The sequence below is a fragment of the Mus caroli genome, chromosome 2, assembly GCF_900094665.2.
Source record: "Mus caroli chromosome 2, CAROLI_EIJ_v1.1, whole genome shotgun sequence".
Taxonomy (NCBI): domain Eukaryota; kingdom Metazoa; phylum Chordata; class Mammalia; order Rodentia; family Muridae; genus Mus; species Mus caroli.
Genome location: NC_034571.1, coordinates 124,122,298 through 124,142,487, shown reverse-complemented (window position 1 = coordinate 124,142,487; position 20,190 = coordinate 124,122,298). Strand labels below are relative to the sequence as shown.

Genomic DNA, 20,190 nt, shown 5'->3' with positions numbered 1-20,190 from the left:
CTGCGATTAAACATTCTCTGAGTCCTTCTTACTTCCCCTTTCCTAGGAAATGTATGGTTTACTAAAGCTAGAGGAATGGGCTGGTGGGCATTTTCCACGATGAATTTAAAGTTACAAACTAGTTATGGTTTATGAGAAGGATCTGGGGCAGGGGGGTGGGGGAGGAGGAGGGGATACCTCCCAGGGAAATGGGAAGTTAAGGGAGGCCTTGAGGTGCGGTACCCACACCCTCTGCTAATCCGTTTTAGCAGTGGTAGCTATGAGAACTCCTGCATGCTTTCGCTGACCTGCTAGAATTTAAGCAAGGGCTCAGTGCTCCCAAATCCTGAGTCATTTTGTCTGTAGTGCAGAATAGGAGCTGGGGGTCGAGAGTAATGAGTAGATGTAATTAAATAAAGGACACACTGTTTCTTAAATATATTTCCTTCCACTGCCTGTACAGGCAGTGGGTCTGCAGCAGGTGGAAGATCTAACTAGGGGTACCTCACCTTTGAGGACTCTTGGGCCGGATGCTACGAGAAGCGAAGCTTTACTTTTTTAACTCTTACGAACGTCCACATATACGGAAAACACTACACCGCGGAGAAGAAATGAACCTTATAGCTCAGCATCACGAATCAATCCTCTAGAGCAGCCAGTAGCCCAGCCGGAGGGACGCCGCGCCTGCGCACTGCCGACAATGAAGCCGCGCGCCCTCAGTGAGGAGGCGGGACTTGCCCGGGCATCCGGGTCCCACACCCCGCCCCCGCGGCATGAATGAGAGGCGCGGCGCCGCCCCTCCCCCGCCGGGCCCGCCCCTCGCCGGGGCCGCAGCTAGGCAGTCGCTACCGCCAGCTCAGCGGCTCGGACTCACGGACGCGGCTCTAACAGTTCACCGCAAGAACCTGACTCCGGGCGCCGCCGCCCGCACGCCCGCTGCCCGTCGCCCGGGTGAGTGAGGGGAGGGCTGGGCCTGAGCGCCGCGCGGCTGAGGCTGAGGCTGAAGCGCAGGCTCCGCAGGTCCGGCTCTGGGATGCTGAGGGCAGCGCGCCGGCCTCGCACCCCCTCCGAGACCGGGGGACCGTGGGTTAGTCCCCCCAACACAGGCACAAAGGGCGGCGCGTGCTGTCACCCGGAGGTCACCTCGGGCTGGGCCCGGGCGGGGGAGGCGGGATGGGCGGAGGATGGAGGAGCCGCTGCCTCTGCGTCGGTGGTGGGGACCGACGCTGGTCTCGGGGGTGCGGTGTGGCAGTGGTTTTCTGGTCCCGAGCCACTCCTTCTTTTGTGGTGCTTGTCTCATGCCTGGTTGTCACACTGTGCAAGGCACACTGAGACCTCTCTGGTTGGCTTATTTATTAATGAAAGTCTTATGGCGGCCTCATCATTTGTGGGTGGGGGGCGTGCATGCACCCACAGGCCAGAGAATGACCCTGCTTTGTTTCCGGAGACCCTAGGGGTGTGTGTCCTGTAGAATGAGACCGTCTGAGATCGTCTTAAAGGGCAGAAGGGAAAGAGGTGTAAAGATAACTTCATCTTTACCCCTACGTCTCTGGTATTATTTCAGATAACAGGTCTTTTGGTGTTTCGTTGTTTCTCGTTGTAAAACCAGTGGGTCTGTTCATTGAAAGTGTGAGTCTGCATTCTTATGTTTCTGTATATTTAGAACACTTTCTTTTACGATTAATGGTGATCTATTTACGTAGCGGGGGTACACCGGCATCCTGAACATTGTTTTCTGGGCTTAGTTCATGATAATAGGTCTTTGTGCTTGTGTACCTATCTATAGGAATACTCCCAATATATCTAGGGCACTGCTTTCCCCACTCTTCCATACAGATTATGTTTCTTGCCTTTCTGCTCTTATAAGAGGTGGTCTAGCAGGTTCTTTCCCACCTTCTTGTCAGTCCGGTCGTCGCCCTCCCCGCCTCCGCCCCGCACCCCTTAATGCTTTGGCAAAGGATATTACCTAAATATTACCCTGGTATGCACCCTAGCTTTGATCTGAATTTTTGTGTGTTTGGGTTGTGCAGCCTAGCTGAACAGATCATCTTACATGACTTATCAGAAAACACCCCTTTTCTCCTCCATTGTTTGTCTTCATTCCCCCTCGCCCCTGCTCCTGGTTCCCCCCTTCTCCATCCCCCAAAGAGGCTAGGAAGCGCTGCTGGGTTCCATAGGCTTTAACTTGATAGGGTGTGTTCACTTAGACAGTTAAAAAGAGGTAATTAAGATAGGCAGGTGTGGCCGCAAATGCCTTCCTAGGACTTGGGAGGAAGAGGCAGTAGGATCTCTGTGGTTTCAAGGCCAGTCTGATTTACATAGGAATTTCCAGGCCATAACAGGGAATGAGACCTTGTCTCAATAAACAACAAACAAACTTTTCCTTGATATCTTGTTTTAAGCAAGATTATTTTAATTTTAGAAGATAGTTATTACTCTAGTTGGATAATGATATTTTTGTTTCTTTTTTTACCCTTCTAATTTTGTAGAGTGAAAAAGCACATTTTTGAAATATTTTTGTTATGATCTTTTGATTCAAAATAGTGGTGGTAAAAAAAATGGAGTTTATATATGAATAATTGAGTGGGTTCAGTTTTCTTTAAGATTCTCTTCAAGATTACTTATTTTTGAGTCACATATATTTCCATTCCTAGTAAAATTTCAGTACAGAATGACATGTAAACCTCCACAACATCTGTTTATGTATAGACTCTCTGCCTGAAACATTTGCTTTTAATTTGAAGGAAAGTTTCCACTGGTTGGATGACAATCCATTATTCTTAATGAAATTCTTGCTTTATGCATCTTTCTTTCTTGAACTGTGGGTCACAATCCAATATGGGATTGCATAACTGTGGGAGTCACAAACATTAGCAATCAAAAGTTTCTGAAAGCCAGGCGTGGTGGCGCACGCCTTTAGTCCCAGCACTTGGGAGGCAGAGGCAGGCGGATTTCTGAGTTCGAGGCCAGCCTGGTCTACAAAGTGAGTTCCAGGACAGCCAGGGCTACACAGAGAAACCCTGTCTCGAAAAACCAAAAAAAAAAAAAAAAAAAAAAAAAAGTTTCTGAATGTTGAGTGATCAGAAATTAATTCAAGGGACCAAACGCGAAATACTTGCTTAGCATGCACAACACCCTGAGTTTGATCCCTTGGACAGAATTAACTAGTTTTGCTGGCCCATACCTGTAATCCATCTCCCTTTGGGAGATTTGCTATATAGTGAATTTGAGGTCAGTTTGGGATACAAGAGACCCTGCTAAAATAATAATAAATTCACAATCAAACACATAATAGATCTTCCATGTGCTGGCATCACACAGGACTTCCCTGCAGCCTTGCTTTGGTAGGCCTGGTACCTCACAGGCTGCTGTGCTACATACACTCTGCCAGGGAATGCGGCCTGAATAGCCTCAGGTCAGACTCTAGGCTATTGTCCATTACATCACCTTGGTTTTGTTTGGGTTTTTTTGTTTGTTTGTTTCTGTTTGTTTTTTTTTTTTTTTTCTGAACATAGAAAGTTTTATGAACCTACAGAAACATTAAAAGCTGGGTGTATGGTGATCCCTTTAACCTCAGCACTCAGGAGGAAGAAGCAAGGTGTACCTCTTTGAATTCCAGGGCAGCTAGAACTACATAATACAGATCAGTCTCAAGCAAACAAAAGCCATAATGGTTTAATAAAAGAAAAACAGGCTTACTATTTTCCCACTGTCATTCCTCTCAGCATGTAAGTATAACATTACTGTACCTGGGGCTGAAGAGGTTGCTCAGTGATGAGTACATCTGCTCTGGCAAGTAAGTTTACATACCCACACAGGCTGCTGGCTCACCCCTTTAATCCCAGCAAAGACCAGCCTGGTCTACAGAGTGAGCTCCAGGACAGTCAAGGCTACACAGAGAAACCTTGTCTTCAAAAACTAATCGAAACCAAAACAAGAACAAAACTTTAAAGAAAGAGTAAAATACGGAATGTATTGTGTTTAAATATTTATCTTTTGGTTTTGGTTTTGTTTTTTTGAGACCCATCTCACTGCATACACCTCACAGAGATCTGTCTGCTTGCCTCTACTAATCAAGTGGTGGGATTAAAGGCATCCACAGCCATACCTGGCTTGAAGTGGTAATTTGAAAAAAAAAAAAATCAAATATTCAGGAAGCAGCGGCAGGCAGATAGATTTCTGTGAGTTCAAGGCCAGCCAGGGTTAAATACAACTCAAACAAAAAGCTGTTTGAGTTGCTAACTTGAATTTCATCCAAAAAGAAATATATTGGGCCTGGAGAGATGGCTCAGTGGTTAAGAGCACTGACTGCTCTTCCAGAGGTCCTAAGTTCAATTCCCAGCAATCACACGACGGCTCACAACCACCTGTAATAGGATCAGATGCCCTCTTCTGGTGTGTCTGAAGAGAGTGACTGTGTACTCATACATAAATAAATAAATCTTTTAAAAAACAACAACAAAAAAAGAAATATATTATTTGAATTTTGGCTTGGGAGTGGGCTTCCAACAACTTCAGATTGTTAGTTATTCTTCTCATTGCTCTGACAGAATACCTGACAAAAATGGCTTCAGCGAAAGGTCTGTTTGGCTGACCACTTGAGGGTATCATGGTAGGGAAGTCCAAGGCAGTATGTGAGGCTGCTGGCTGCAGTGTGTCTAGCTGAGAAACAAAGAGGGACCTGTGCTGATGCTCGGTTTACTTCCGGCTTGTGGGATACTGCCATTCATTCAGGCATTAAATTATTTTTCAAAATTAATGTTTTCCTGTCGTATGTGTTTTGGTTGTTTTCCTTGCAAGTTTGTGTGTCACAGTGCTTGCCTGAGCCTCAGATCTTCTGGAACTGGTGTAGCCGACAGTTGTGAGCTGCCATGTGGGTGCTGGGAATTGATCCCAGTGCTTTTTTAACTGCTGGGCTATTTTTCAGCCCAGTCCTCTTCAGGCCAACCTTTATGGGCAGGGAGCACCTTGATCGACACATCCAGCAAGTGTGTTTGCATGATGACTCTACTACGCCCCATTAAGTTGAAAGTCAACGTGAACCATCCTAGATTCTCAACACCTCCCGTTTTGTACTGTATAAAGCAGCATGCCAGCACTGATACCATGAAGTCCGAAGATCAGTCACCTGAAAATGATGATGCTCTATGCAGAGTCAAAGCAGAGCCATGTCAATATGCAAATTTCCCTTGGTCTTTAATTAGTGGTAGAAATCATGCACACCAGAGTTGTTTTTTGTTTGTTTGTTTTGTTGGTTTTTGGGTTTTGGTTTTTTTGAGACAGGGTTTCTCTGTGTAGCCCTGGCAGTCCTGGAACTCCCTCTGTAGACCAGGCTGGCCTTGAACTCAGAAATCTGCCTGTCTCTGCCTCCCAAGTGCTGGGACTAAAGGCGTGTACCACCACTGCCAGGCCAGAGTTGTTTTAAAATAAAATTCTTCTAAATTTATTATCAGTAAATGTTTGATTTGATTTTAAACCAGTTTTATGTCTATACTCTTGAGGTCGCATAAAACATTTCTCAGGTGAAGGGGGATGCAAATGGAAAAATGGCCCTGCCTTGGATGACTTAAGTTTTTTTTTTTTTTTTTTAAGACATTAAATTAGTAAAGGATAACTTTTATAATTTGATAGATTTGGGTTTCACAATGTAGAATAAATTATTTTTTTTTTTTTTTCTGTTACAGGGATTCTCTATCTAGCCTTAGCTCCTGGAACTTAGACCAGGCTGGCCTCCAACTTAGAGGTCCACCTGCCACTGCCTCCTGAGTTCTGGGATTAAAGTTGTGTGCCACTACAACTGACTGAACTTGAATTTTCTTTTGTTTGTTCTTGTTTTTTGACAGGACATCTCAGTGTAGCTTTGACTGTCTTGGAAGTAGCTCTGTAGAGCAGGCTAGCCTCTGTCTCTCGAGTGCTGGTACTGAAGGCATGTGCCACCACCACCACCCGCAGAATTTTAAGTTTTAAATCTCAACACACACACACCCCTCACAGTTAGAAGATCTCAGACAGAGCCCCTTCGCTTCCTCTCAGCAGCTCTAGAGGCCTGTCCTTAGGTCTCCTGCTTGTGCCTTCCTCACATCACAGAGCACGCCCCTCCTTCTCTCTGCCTTGAGTCCTTCACCACTCACAGTTCCTGAGTGTGCCCTCTCTCCTGAATCACTAGTATTACCCAGGCTTCTCCTTGCCATTACACAGGCATGCTCCCCCTTTCATCTTTACATACAAAATGCCAAACTTAATGAACTTTGTCTGCCTGCCATCAGTCCTTCCTGTGTCCCTGAGAGTCTCAAGTGAAAAGCATGCACTTTCCGCCTGTCTCAAGTAGTACCTGCCATCCCGCACTGCTGTTGTTGACTCTAGCCCCGATAGAATGATGCCAAGGACAAGAACCTTATCTGCTCTGAAATTCAAGAGCCTACAGGAAATATGAGCAGAGGGCACAGCCAACGTTTTTAGCTTAGCCAGGTAGCTCTTGCCTTTTATTTTTTCTAATAAGAAAATTATTTCACTTTTGTTTTATTCTTTTTTTTTTCTACACTTAAGAGTTAAAAAGTTAAGCCTGATATGAGAGTACATGCCTTTAAACCCAGAACTCAGCCTGGAATACAGAGCGAGTTCCAGAACAGCCAGGACTGTTTCATAGAGAAACCCTGTCTTATTATTAAAAAACAAAAATAAACACAAAACCAACAACAACAACAACAAAAAGCCAGGCAGTAGTGGCACATGCCTTTAATCCCAGCTCTTGGGAGTCAGAGGCAGGCGGATTTCTGAGTTCAAGGCCAGCCTGGTCTACAGAGTGAGTTCTAGGACAGCCAGGGCTACATATAGAAAATCTATCTCATTTTTTAAAAAGAAGTTAAAATGTTACGATAATTATATTAATATTTTACCTTACAATACATTGCATTTCTCATATGTTAATACTAGCATTCTTTTTTTTTTTTTTTTTTTTTTTTTTTTTTTTTTTTTTTTTTTTTTTTTTTTTTTTTTTTTTTTTTTTTTTTGGTTTTTCGAGACAGGGTTTCTCTGTGTAGCCCTGGCTGTCCTGGAACTCACTTTGTAGACCAGGCTGGCCTCGAACTCAGAAATCCGCCTGCCTCTGCCTCCCGAGTGCTGGGATTAAAGGCGTGCGCCACCACGCCCGGCTAATACTAGCATTCTTGAACCTGGATTCTGGCATCAGACTGGTTAGAACTGAATTCTCTCTCTTTACTTTTTCACATGTGACATGTCAGCGTTTTCGTTTAGTTTTTTGAGATGAGGGGGTCTCACTATGTAACTTCAAATGTGAAGTCCCCCTGCCTCCTCCCCTAAGTGCCAGGATGACCAGTGTGTTCTGTCACTCCCAGGATGGGAAGTTTCTTCATTTGTATGGTGAAAGGTATAGTACACACATACTCCCTTCATTTGTCCTGTGGGCCAAATGGCATAATGAAAAATACTCGTTCTGGTACTTGAAAAGGAAGTGAACTCAATGAAAAATTGTTATACCTTTCTTCAATTTATACTTCATTTTAACATATTATCTTTTAAATGCTAGTAAGTAGGTTTTTTAAAATGTTTTTTTTTTTCCCCAAAGATTTATTTATTATTATATCTAAGTACACTGTTGCTGTCTTCAGACATTCTAGAAGAGGGCATCATATCTCATTACTGATGGTTGTGAGCTATCATGTGGTTGCTGGGATTTGAACTCAGGACCTCTGGAAGAGCAGTTGGTGCACTTAACCGCTGAGCCATCTCTCTCCAGCCCCAACATAATATTTTAATACTTAAAAATTACATCTATTTTTGTGTGAGTGGTATACCTATGCCATGGGGCATGTTTGGAGGTCAACAGAAATCTATTCTCTATTATCATGTGGACCCAAGGGGTTGAACTTAGGTCCTCAGGCTTGGAGGCAGCCTTTCCTGTCTGAACCATCTCTTTAATAGTTTTGCTTAAAATACTTACATCCTTCTAAGATATATTGGCCATAAATAGGACCTATTTTTTTTTTCCTTTCTCTGGTTTTCCCAGCAATCCTCCAGTTTCTTGTCTGTTCCCTGGATTGCATCGTGTGATAGGTTAATAATAAAATGATCTACAGGTGACAAACCAGCAGCTTATAGCACTTCATAGCAGTTTGGCCAATTGATAAATCATTTTGATCATTTGCTAAACTAGTTTAATTTTGAGTGCTGGGGTGAGCTACTCAGTTCCAGGAGATCCGGCACCTCACAGACACACTTGCAGGAAAACCACCAATGCCCATAAAAACAAATCTTACACAATAGAGTTTGTTGTGGAGCCAGGTAATGCTTATCTGACTTGCCCCAAGATTCCTCTTCATGGTACTCCATTGTTATTTATTACTTTCGTGTTCCTTTTGGAAACAGTTTCCCTGTTGTGTAGCCCTGGCTGGCTTGGTCTCTCTGGGTCAATGAGGCTGGCCTCCAGCTCGAAATATCCTCCTACACCTGTGTGGAAAGATTGTAATCACGTGCTGAAGCTTTCAGATGCTCAGTGGATTTGCTCCTTCCTTCCTTCCTTCCTTCCTTCCTTCCTTCCTTCCTTCCTTCCTTCCTTCCTTTCTGCCTGCCTGCCTGCCTGCCTGCCTGCTTGCCTGCCTGCTATTTGAGACAGTATTTAATGTAACCCTGGCAAGCATTGAACTTGGAAAGATGACCTCAAACTCCAGATTCTCAGTTCTCTACTTCCAAAGTGCTAGAATTATAGATAAATGCCATCATACACAGCTAATAGCTTCCTTTTTTCCCCAAGTAGCTGTAAGATCTTCTCTTTACTTGCTAGCAAGCCAGGCAGAATGATAGGTGTAGCAGTTCAGCATACTTTGAGAAGCCACACGAAAGATATGGACAGCTGTAAATAAATGTCCCCCTAGAAAGGACTAGGTCTTACGAGGCTTAAAGAATCTGTTTCTATGTGTTAAGTTATTTTGTTTGTTTTTTAGTTTTTCTGATTGTTTGTCTTAATTTTTTACCTTGGAAGTTTACTTAACAACCATGGGCCTTTTTAAGCAAGAACATTTTTTCGTTTTAGAAATGGTTTCTTGAGTTAATTTGGGTAGTTACTCTACTTCTTTCTTATCTAGACACATAATGGGAACTCTTATACTCTGAGCGTCTCAGACCTCAGAATGTAGTGCCGTGTAAATTGTGGGTTTTAAAAGAATGCCAGATGGTTGAAAAGGCATTGTGAGCACTCCAGCTAGTGTGGTCCTTCGAGAGCCAGCTGGATAAACCTTCTCTGCTCTGGAGGTAAGAACTAGACACTTTGTTCCGTGCCAGCTGGACCATGAATATCTGGCCAGTGGCCTTATTTTGGGTTGGCCACTCTTGGAAAGCCAGCCTGGGTTTTCCATCCACCCTAAGGATAGTCATGCCAGAGTTAGTTGCTTGTGCCAGGCCTCCCTCTGTGGTATCTACTTCAGGGAGTGACGCAGGCCTGCAGTGTCAAGGAAGAGAAGCCACTGGGTACTGGAAGTGAACCCTGTGTAATGAATTGCTTGGGGGAAAGCTCAGTGCAATCTGCATTTTTATGAATTTAATGCTAAGGATAGAAGACTCGCTAGCCAATAAAAGTGAATGCTTTTACTTCGGAACTTCCTCTAATTTACCTGTTTTCAGTTATTAACATCTCTTAAAATGAAGTTTGCTTGTTATTTCCATCTTTAACTTCTAAAATTTGCATCATTTGGATTAGTTTTACATTATTATAAATCATTGGCTTAAATAGAGGGCTAACTATGTCATCTTAAAGTTTGCCTCATTTTATTTACTAATGTTGTCCAGTACTTGCACCAGGCATTTCTTCATCTCCATTAGCCAATTTACTATAGTAGTCTAATTGAGGGCAAAGACGTGCAAGTGGTACTTCCAGGCTGAGCACACGCCCATCAGATGGTGGCTGCCCTTTGCAGTCTCAATAGGAATAGCCTCATTCAGATGTCACATTCTCTGACGGTTGGCGAGTTTTAAAAGCATTTGGTGCAAAGTAAATGATGGAAGGAAGAAGGGGTAGACACTTCAAGCCATCAAGGTCTGGGATTTCAAGGGTGTGGGGTGTGGTGGCAGACACTGCCTAAAACAAGTTTTATCATGTGGAGGTTTATGGAATGTTGGTGAGGAAACTCCTTTTGACAGAAAAATAAACCTATTTCTCACAATAGTCAGTGTGTTGGGTTCCCCCCCCACCCATTTAGAGATTGAATGGTTTTGTAGTACCTGTTAAGTTCATCTAAACAAACCAAAACTCACTATGAACTAACCTACCTTTCTTTTTATTCTCTCTGAAATATGAGCATATGAAAGTATACTTGTGTTTTAAACTTAAAATAGGGTCTAGCATCTACAACCTGAACTGAATCATGTACAATGGCTATAATTAAAGTTCCTAGAACAAGCTATAAACATTCATTCGTTCATTCATTCATTCATTCATTTATCTATTTATTTATGTAGGGACTCACTATGCAGCCCTGGATGTCCTAGAACTTTCTTTGTAGATGTAGACTAGGCTGACCTTGAACTCAGTGCTTCCCAAGTGCTGGGAAGAAAGGTCCACAAATCTGGTCCAGAAGGAAATTTTTAAGTTTTTTTTTTTTCCTTCTTTAAATCACAAAGTAGTATCAATAGCTCCAGATGACTTTATGTAGACCACCTACAGTCTTTTACCTGCATTAGGCTGCACTGAAAACCTGGTATGTCTGTGGTAGTATAGACCACTTACTTCCTCCCTACAGCTGTGCTGAAATCATTGTCTGTGGATGACAGAATTAAAGATCAAAAAAGCAACTTCTTGAGGTTGAGCAGTCAGGCAGGGCACAGGCATCTCCATAGCTGGCTCCTGTCACTGCTGCCAGCTCCCAGGAGAGGAGTGAGTGCTGAGGACGGGAGGAGGTTGGAGACCTTTTCAAAGGCCAGCTGAAAAGCCACTGCAACAGCTACAGGACTACAGGAATAAAAACCATCACTGCTGGAATGGGACAGAGAGGATGGTGGTGTTCCCTGGAGTCACCATGATGCTTAGGGCAATGGAAGTTTACTCCTCACAGTGTGAAGTCCAGAAGGTGGAAAGCAGGGTGACAGTCAGGCTGCAGAGCTCCCCGGTGACTACAGGAAAAATCTTCCCTAGGTTTTTTGGAATTTTCTCAAAAAAACCACTTGTAAATACATCTATAATCTACACAATCTACAGATTTGCTCTCTAAGTCTTTAACTCTCTTTGAGACAGAATTACTGTGTAGCCCGAGCTGGCCTGGAAATGGTATGTAGTCCAGGCACACTGAGTTTCCTGCTTCTCCTTCCCAGCCTGGGATTAAGCTACCACAGCCAGCTTCAAATCCTTAATTACATCTGCAAAGACCCTTTGTTTTAAGGTCACATTTCGATTTCTAGGACAGGTTGGTTTTTTTGTTTGTTTGGTTGTTTTTTTGTTGTTTGTTGTTGTTTTGCCACCATTTAACCATTCTTCCCATGAGAAAATAACAACTTCCTTTAGTTTCAGTGCTGTGTCACTCAGACCAGTACGCAGCAGAACAACACAAGGTGGGGAAAGTAGATCTAGAGGGACAGGAGACTGAACTTCATAGGAATGATTGGGGAATCAGGCAGATCTCATGCAGGAGAGACGTTCAAGACAGAGCATTAAAGATGGACAGGTGTTTTAATACAAACAAGGCTAGGGAGGTGTCTTTAGGGGACCACAACTGATGCATCTGACTGCAGTATAGTATTCAGAGAAATAGAGGAGAGTAAGGTTCAAGTCCGGGCAGTTCGAGCAAGGTCCTGAGTACTGCATGGGTGACTTTGTTCATAGTTAGAGTCGCTTCCCGGAAGAGCGTGTTAATTTCTAATGTGTCTTCGGGCTTTTATAAAACCTTTGCGGAGAACATGTAGGGTTTTTTTGTTTTGTTTTATTTACATTTTATTTTTATTTTTATTTATTTATTTATTTTGGTTTTTTCGAGACAGGGTTTCTCTGTATAGCCCTGGCTGTCCTGGAGCTCACTTTGTAGACCAGGCTGGCCTCGAACTCAGAAATCCGCCTGCCTCTGCCTCCCGAGTGCTGGGATTAAAGGCGTGCGCCACCACGCCCGGCTTTACATTTTATTTTTAAAATATTTTATGTGTGTAGCACATGTATACAGAAACCTGCAGAGGTCAGAAGAGGCATTGGATCCCCTGAAACTGGAGTTGGAGATTGCTGCCATGTGGGTGCTGTGAACACAACTCGGATTCTCTGCAAGGATATGTGTTCTAAACCACTGAGCCATCTCTTTAGCCCCTTGTTCTGTTTTTGAGAGAGGGTATTGCTACATAGCTTTAGGCTGGCCTTGAACATGCACCAGTCTCTCTGCTGCTGTCTGCCAAGTGTTAGGATTACAGGCGTGCACTACTGTGCATGCTTGGTATGGTGTTATTTTTCAAAAAGAAGGTCAATGTTTCCCTTAAATTCACCCTATAGCTCGAGCCTCAGCCTTGTGGCATATCTTTTGTTAGAGTTATGGGTATGAGCTACCACTCCTAGTTGTAGATTCTTTTTGTTTTGTTTTGTTTGTTTCAAGACAGGGTTTTCTGTGTAGCCTTGGCTGTCCTAGAACTCACTCTGTAAACCAGGCTGGCCTCGAACTCAGAAATCCACCTGCCTCCGCCTCCCAAGTGCTGGGATTAAAGCTGTGTGTCATCATGCCTGGCCTAGTTGTAGATTCTTAAAATTATTATATTTATGTGTGTGTGTGTGTGTGTGTGTGTGTGTGTGTGTGTGTGTGTGTGGTTTTTGCCTGGATGCATGTCTGTGCACCACCTGCATCCAGTATCCACAGAAGACGGAAGTTGTCATATTCCCTGGAACAATTACAGTTGTGAGCTGCCATGTGGGTGCTGGAAATCAAGCCCAGGTCCTCTAGAAGAGCAGGCAGTACTCTTAACCACCGAGCCATCTCTGAAGCCCTGTAGATTTTTTCCTATAGATTTTTAGAAGGAAATAGCTCTTTTAAAAGGAAAGGAGTTTAAAAAGTGCTATAGGGCAGGAGGTGTAAGTGTGTGGAATACTTGCCTAAACAGTCCCTAGAACTACAAACCATTGTTCTGATTAGAAGTAGAGCGTTTTGTGGTTTGAAGATATTTCTGGAAGGCTATTGATTTTTCTTGCTGCTTTACTTTGAAGGTCTTGGGAAGAGAATTTACAAAGTGAGCTCCACAGAGCCTTAGTCAGTTCAGTGTGTGGAATATGTTGCAAATGTTGTGGGTTAAGATGCTATCTCAGAAAAGACATGAAGTGATGGAATATCGACAAAGGATAACCAGTCTTCCCTTCTGAATGCAGCTCTGACCTCTGTGTGGCTCAGGTCTCTGCTCAGTTTACTGCCGTCATCCGTTTACAACTCCAGAATTCCGGGAAAGCGCAGATCTGAGGAGTGGGTGACGCATCCGTAAACGATGTTTGTGTTTGAGACTCCTCCTCCCGTGGGGTGTGTGTGTGTGTGTGTGAAACTCCTTGTTCTGTGTTACAGATTTTCAGTAAAAATGTATTTCAAATATAAAACACTATTTGTGTTCTATAGCTGTGTGGCTGTTTTATTCAAGGAGAAATGGATATTTTCCATATAACAATTTATCCTACTTTAATACACTGAAAAACCAGTAAAGTGGGGTTTGCCCCTGGGTTCCCTTTTTCTTCTGCTTGAGATTAATATTACTTGATAGACTTAACTGTCTTAACTTCGCTTTGTTGTTGTTGCTGCTGCTGCTACTTTTGTTGTTGTTTTTTGAGATAGGGCCTGGGACTCTCCATAGACCAGGCTGGCCTCAAACTCAGCTGTGCCTGTCTCTGTCTCCTGAGTTCTGGGATAGTAGACCTGGGCCACCACACCTAGCTCAACTACGGTTGCTTCTCTGATTTCTGTTTGCAGCCAGTTTAGATTTTGTTGGGAAGAGCTATAAACATACTCAGAAGTAGTCTTGGAGTGCCACCTCAGATTCAGCAGTTACAGCAGTGTTGCAACCACCCTGTCACAGGCATAGCCTAAAACCATTGTAAAACACAGATCTTTACTTTACGATTCATACAGTAGCAAAATTACACTTATGAGGTAGCAGCAAGATAATTTTATGGCTGGGGTCACCACACATGAGGAACTGTGTTCAAAGGTCTGAGCAATAGGAAGGGTGAGAAGCACTGAGTTACAAGGCTTGTCTGCCAAGTTTGTTTCTCTTAGCCTTTTCGTTCCCCTTCTTCGATGAGATACTTTAAAGATAAGCCCATGTCATTTTGCCACTGCCTGTTTTGAGGCCAGTTCCTCCTCCTCTTGTTTTATGTTATGAACTCACCACAGGAGCTGGGTCCTAGTCACCCTGTGACTCCCACTCACATTTGGGCTCTGTCTGCTTCTTCCCACGGTGCAGTTATTTGCTGTTCCCTGTATCATGGTCAACGTTGTCTCACATCTAGAGGCCATCCGGATTGTCTACTCCAGAGTCCTAGTCACAGCACAAAGCGTTTCATCTAGGCCGGAGTGATGACTTTTCTTAATTTGTTAGAAAGAATTCCTTAAGACTTTATCTCATCAAAGGGCTCCTTAGGATGACCTTAAGATATGAGAGGCTGCTGCTGTAACTTTATACTGTTGTATTCTTTGGTAAAAACAAGTTTAATCAGAAGGAAAATTGAATTGTTTGAATTGAGGATTTAATTTTTGTCAGAGTGGTACTGCCTTTGTTTTTGAGTATCATATCAACCTATGAATTATTTCTTTTAAAATTGACACATACTCTAATATCTCTGCAAGCTAAAGGTGGAAACATGAAAGTCCTTTTTAATTAATCAATGGAAGGAAAGCATACCAGGTTAAGATGAAAAAGTCCAGACCGCTGAAGCTGATTTGACCCAGCGCTTCCTCAGATGCACTGAATGTCTGTCCATTCCACCCATTCTTCATGAGTCTTGTAAATGTTACTAAGCGCCCAAGAAATAACAAATCTGGAATAAAATACAAGATAAATAAATAAATACCACAGATGACATTGGTTTTAAATTTCTTTCCTCAACCATATGAAAAACAGATACTTGCGTATATCTTTTTCTAGATGTACTTATTTCTTAAGCAAGATTTTATTTTTAGAGAATTAAACCTTTGATCTAAAGCTAGTTGGACTACAGAAAGCTCTGCTTCCCTCTTATTTTAAAGTATAAAACTGAAAAGAACTTCACTTGTTCAGTTTTAAGATTTCTCAGAAGTACTACAGAGTAACCAAATCCTAGAATACTCTTAAGATTTAGACTATTGGAGGCTGTTCGCTTGAACATAATCTAGTTAATAATTTGTTTCCCCATTTTAATTTGGTTTAAATTTATTATGTACAAAGTACTTGAGTAGTCAGAACTGTGAAGTACATGGCTTCCATAAAGATAGACATAAAAGCTCTAGGATATGCTTTGCATTTTTAATGTTTTATATTCTTTCTCTCCAAAAACTATTGGGCTTTTTATGTATGTTACTCTAAAATACTGCGTTTTCATGAAATTATGTATAGGTTAAAGAAAATGAAGGTTGCACTCTTCAAAAATCTTAAGGCAGAGATTCATCATTGACTAATATTTTTATTTAAGTGTTTACTTTATCAGCTGGGCAATGGTGGCAGAGGCAGGCGGATCTTGGAGTTCTAGGACAGCCAGGGCTACACAGAGAAACCCTGTCTGGGGGAAAAAAAATTATACTAAAGAGTTCTTTGATCATTTATTTCCCCTGGTAGTTCTTAACTTCCATATTCCTTTACTAAATGCTTTTACTGCTGAGGAAAGCCTCACTAATTTTGTCCTACTCCTGTTTATCTTACTTAACATTTTTTATTTTTATTTATTCCCTGAATAATTTCCTTGTTCTCAGGAAAGTAGCCTTGACTTCAGAGGAACATTAGATAGGTTAGGGTTCTTAGCTTAGTAGCCGTCTCCAGTCAGTCTCTAATCACATTGTTTGAGAAGGTCCTTAGCAGTAATGTGCTAGGAGGACCTTTGCTGTGGGGATTCTCTTTACTTAAGAAGGAGTAAGGCTGTGTGGTGTTGCCAGTACAAGACGACCTTTACAGAAACCCACAACTGGTCAAAATTCAGAGGACTGATAGTGGCGTGCCTAGCCCCAGGTGATAAATCTGCAACAACATTCCTGTACTCAGGGAACCTCAGAAGAGGGTCAGAGGGGCAGCAAGTTGAGTCTCCTAGACCTCAACAACATGGCTGCCTAAACAAGACCTGAACAATGACAACATCAGTGGTCATGCTATTGTGGAAGGGGCCAGTTTCCAATCACTCCTGAGGGAGGGAGAATGGTTGTTACTGGGATGACAGTCGCCCCCCCCACCCCAATTGGTTAACCAATACCAAGTGGTCAGCCCCTGAAATCGTAAACATTCAAGCAACTCACTAAGTCATACTTGTGAGTTTGTTGTTGTTTTGGTGTGTGTGTGTATTTAAAATTAAAGAAAAAGAGGCCATCAGTTTGAGAGGTAGCAAGAGGGGACATGGGACTTGGGAGGGTTGTAGACTGAAGAAGGAGGGAGAAATTGAAAAAACAAAAGACTGTCTACAAGAAGAGCTGGGGAATGTCAGCAGTAGAGTACTTGTTTAGAACGGAGGAGGCCCTGTTCCATCCCTAGCACAGTAAACAAAACCAGAAACGATCCCCTTTCTTAAGCTCATAAATAAAATCACTGTAATGGGTTTAATCAGGTGAGCCAGGCATGGCAGGTGATCATCATTCTACATCGTAGCCATAGTGATTTAGTTCAACAGTTGCTTTAGAATAGCCGCTATGTGCAAGTCACTGTGTCTAGGCGCTGAGCAGAGGGACCATTGCAGGGGTGCAGATAAGATACACTTCCCTTCTGTAGAGGCCTTCTAGGAAATTGTGTCACCACTTCATTGCCTCATGTCCTTGTTCTCTTTTAATGCAACCAGATCCCACAAGGTGTCATCTCTACCATCCAAAAACTGTCTTACTATTTTTGCAGTGAGGATGTCTATAAAGTAGGGTCCACAATACTTACCAGTCTTAAACTCTTCGGAGTCCACAAAGCTGATACATTTCCTGAGAAACAAGAGTAAATTTTTTTTTAACCTTTTTAAGTAAATATGTTGGTTGGGCCAGTGAGATGGCTTAGCAGGTGAAGGCACCAAGCCCCATACTTGGAATTCAGTCCTCAGAACCCAGAGACCAAAAAGCTTCAAGTTGTCTCTGACCGTGACATACTCCAATGTGCATGTGCCCCGTCCCCACCCCCGCACAATAAATAAATGGCTTTTTAAATTTTAATTGGGACTAAAACAAAAGCACATTCCTATTTCTGTGTTTTTAAAGAAACCAGAATTCTCATTATTCCATTTAACATTTTACTTGGGTTTACTATCTTTATTCATGTCTTATTTTTCATCTTTTATATGCCAAGTATCATTTAATCTGAATGTAAAAATGGATAACTCCTTTATCTGATTCACTAAGTTACAGTTCAAATAAAAATTTATTAGATTTGCAGTTGTCTCTTTAGTATTCTCTTCCTGACATTTTTTATATGATCTGACTGAAAAGTTCCTGTAAAACTTAGAACCGGGAGCTTCATTCTAATGCTTCCTGTGGGCGACTTCCTGTGATGCCGTGAGGAGAGTGGAGCTTGCATGACTCTCTTCAAAATCAAACAGTTTTGTTTGTTTGTTTGTTTTTGTTTTGTTTTTGCACAGTAACTTGCACTGGTATTTTTTGAAAAGAGTCGTATAAGGATAGCATATGGCAGCTGAGCCAGTTCTGGCCTCACTTATTAACAGTGATCTTAGCTCAGATGGAAGTAATCACAGTTACATCTTCAGACTTACTGTGAGTGTGATTTAGTTCCTTTAACAAAGTACTGTCCTATAAGTATTGTTGCTATGCAAGGGCTAGAACATTGGAAGGAGTGAATGCAGAACAGAGAGCCTTTGCAGTTACACAAGCAGCCTTGCCTCCCTGGCTGCTGAAATGTGCCTGGACAGAGGTTCCCTTCTAGTGATTATCAAAGGATGCAAAAAATTATTCCTACTTCATTTCATACTTTTCCATCTTTTTTGGAGGCACTATATGTATCATTCCTGATATTGCTTTAAAGTGTGTTCTTCACCCCTCTTTCAAATAGCTTTATTGACAAATTTACATCTTCATAATTTATTTAATGTCTCAGTTCTCGGCTGGAAAGATGGCCTACCCATTAAGAGCACTTGTTGCTCTTGTTGAGATTCAGTTTATAGTACCCACATAGTGACTCACAGCCATCTATAACATCAGTTCCAGGGGATCTGATGCCTCCTCACTTCTGCAGGCACCGGGCACACATGTGGTACACATACATGCAAGCAAAACACTCATACATAAAATAAAATTGATAATAAAAATAAAACAAGTTTTTACTGTTGTACACTGCTCCCACATCAGGCAGCTCACAGCTATGTGCAATGCCAGTTCTAGGGCATTAAATGCCTCCTCCTGGCCTCTGAGCACCTGCACACATGTGATAGTCAAACTCACATAGGCACGCACATACAAATAAATCTTTAAATGTAGTTTCATTGGACTTTAGTTTGTTCCTAGAGTTGAGCATTTGGGAACATTTTCATTGTCATTATCCTTAAGAGGACATCTCCTCTGGCCATCACTGCTCCTTATGCTCTACACTAAGCTGGTCTTCTGTTTCTATTCTCAAACACTGCGGGTCCATTTGGGACTACTTTACTTGATCTAACAATGATGTCTTCAAGGTTCATTTTGGTTGTCTTTTTTAAATATTAATGTTCTAAAAAGCACAAGACCAATAGGAGGGATAAATGGAATGACTTTTGGTAATAGAGAAAACTGACTTGTGTGCCCCGAGACCCTCTCAGTCACAATAATGAGACTTGCCTCTCTAGTTCTATAGGAATAGAGTGAACAGTGATGTTCTGGGAGAGAATGGGAAAGGCTAGTTCTTTTGTGCTCCTTTGTGTGCGTGGATAATGCATGATTGTCAATATATTTTTCCATATACAGGAAATATGAGACCCTAACATTACTATAACCAAAACTGTTATGCCACTGTCATTTTTATTTCATGTTTTTCTCCTTGTAACTTTTTTCTGTTGTTCTGCCTAATTCAGACATATTATATACATTTCTACATTTGTAGTTATCAAGTAAGTTTTATGAGATTAAAACTTAGATGTTTTAGTTTGAACAACCAACTAGTGTGTATTACATGTTGATTATTCCTAATCTGAAAATCTGAAATGCTCCAGAAGTTGAGACTTTTGATACAAGTCCTCATGTGACTGGTCACAATCACAAAATAGAGACTGAAAAAAATTTTTGTGTAAAATTGGCTTTAGCCACATGGATTCAATACATAAAACCACAAATGACTTTGTTTAGCCTTGCATCCCATCCCCAGTATTTCACATTATATAACTACACAGAGAGGGGGTAGGAAGACTATTCCAGAATCTGAAAAAAAAACATCCAAAGCTTGACACAGTCTGGTCTTAATCTTTTCATATAAGTGATTTTCCAACCTGTAGCCTAGCTGAAGTTTTGGAATCAGGATGTAAAGTCAGATAGAAGTGGTTGACTGATCCTTAGTGCTGTGATTCTGTAGGGGTAATTAGTAAGTGCACTGCTGATGGTTCCAGACTACTCCAGCTGTCACAGCTGCGGAGGTGGTACACACCTTTATTCCCAGCACTGGGGAGGCAGAGGCTTGGTGGATCTCCATGGGTTTGAGGCCAGCCTGGACTGCAGAGCAAGTTCTAGGACTGCCAAGGCTACACAGAGAAACCATTGCAATGTTAAATTTCCTGTGCTCTAATTAGTTATATAATATTGTGTCAGAACGTATAACCAGGAGTTATATATGGTCTTAGCAAACGTCTATTTTTCTGAACTAGAATTGGGATCTGTGATCTGGTTTTCTGAATGTCCGAGAATACAAAATAATTTAAAAATAGTACTGACCTAGATGATAAGTGTATGAGATGGGACCAGTGATCTGTACAGAAAACCTCCTAAAAAATTAGGAAAAGATTAAAAATTATTTCTTCATGTGTGAGTGTTCTCTGAATCGCCCGCGAATGAGGACACCACACACGATAGGGTTCTTCTGCAGCAAGCTTTATGCGTCTTGAGAGGGAGAGCATAAGCTTCACAACCGGAG

General features: G+C 42.1%; 1 protein-coding gene across 1 annotated transcript in view; it reads left to right on the top strand.

Moving 5' to 3' along the window:
• Positions 1 to 773: 773 nt before the first annotated feature.
• Rnf24 (ring finger protein 24) overlaps positions 774 to 20,190 on the top strand; it is a 55,352-nt gene continuing 35,935 nt past the window's right edge. The window contains exon 1 of the mRNA XM_021157023.1: positions 774 to 930. The gene's annotated coding sequence lies outside the window, so the exon portion shown is untranslated. The remainder of the gene's footprint in view (positions 931 to 20,190) is intronic.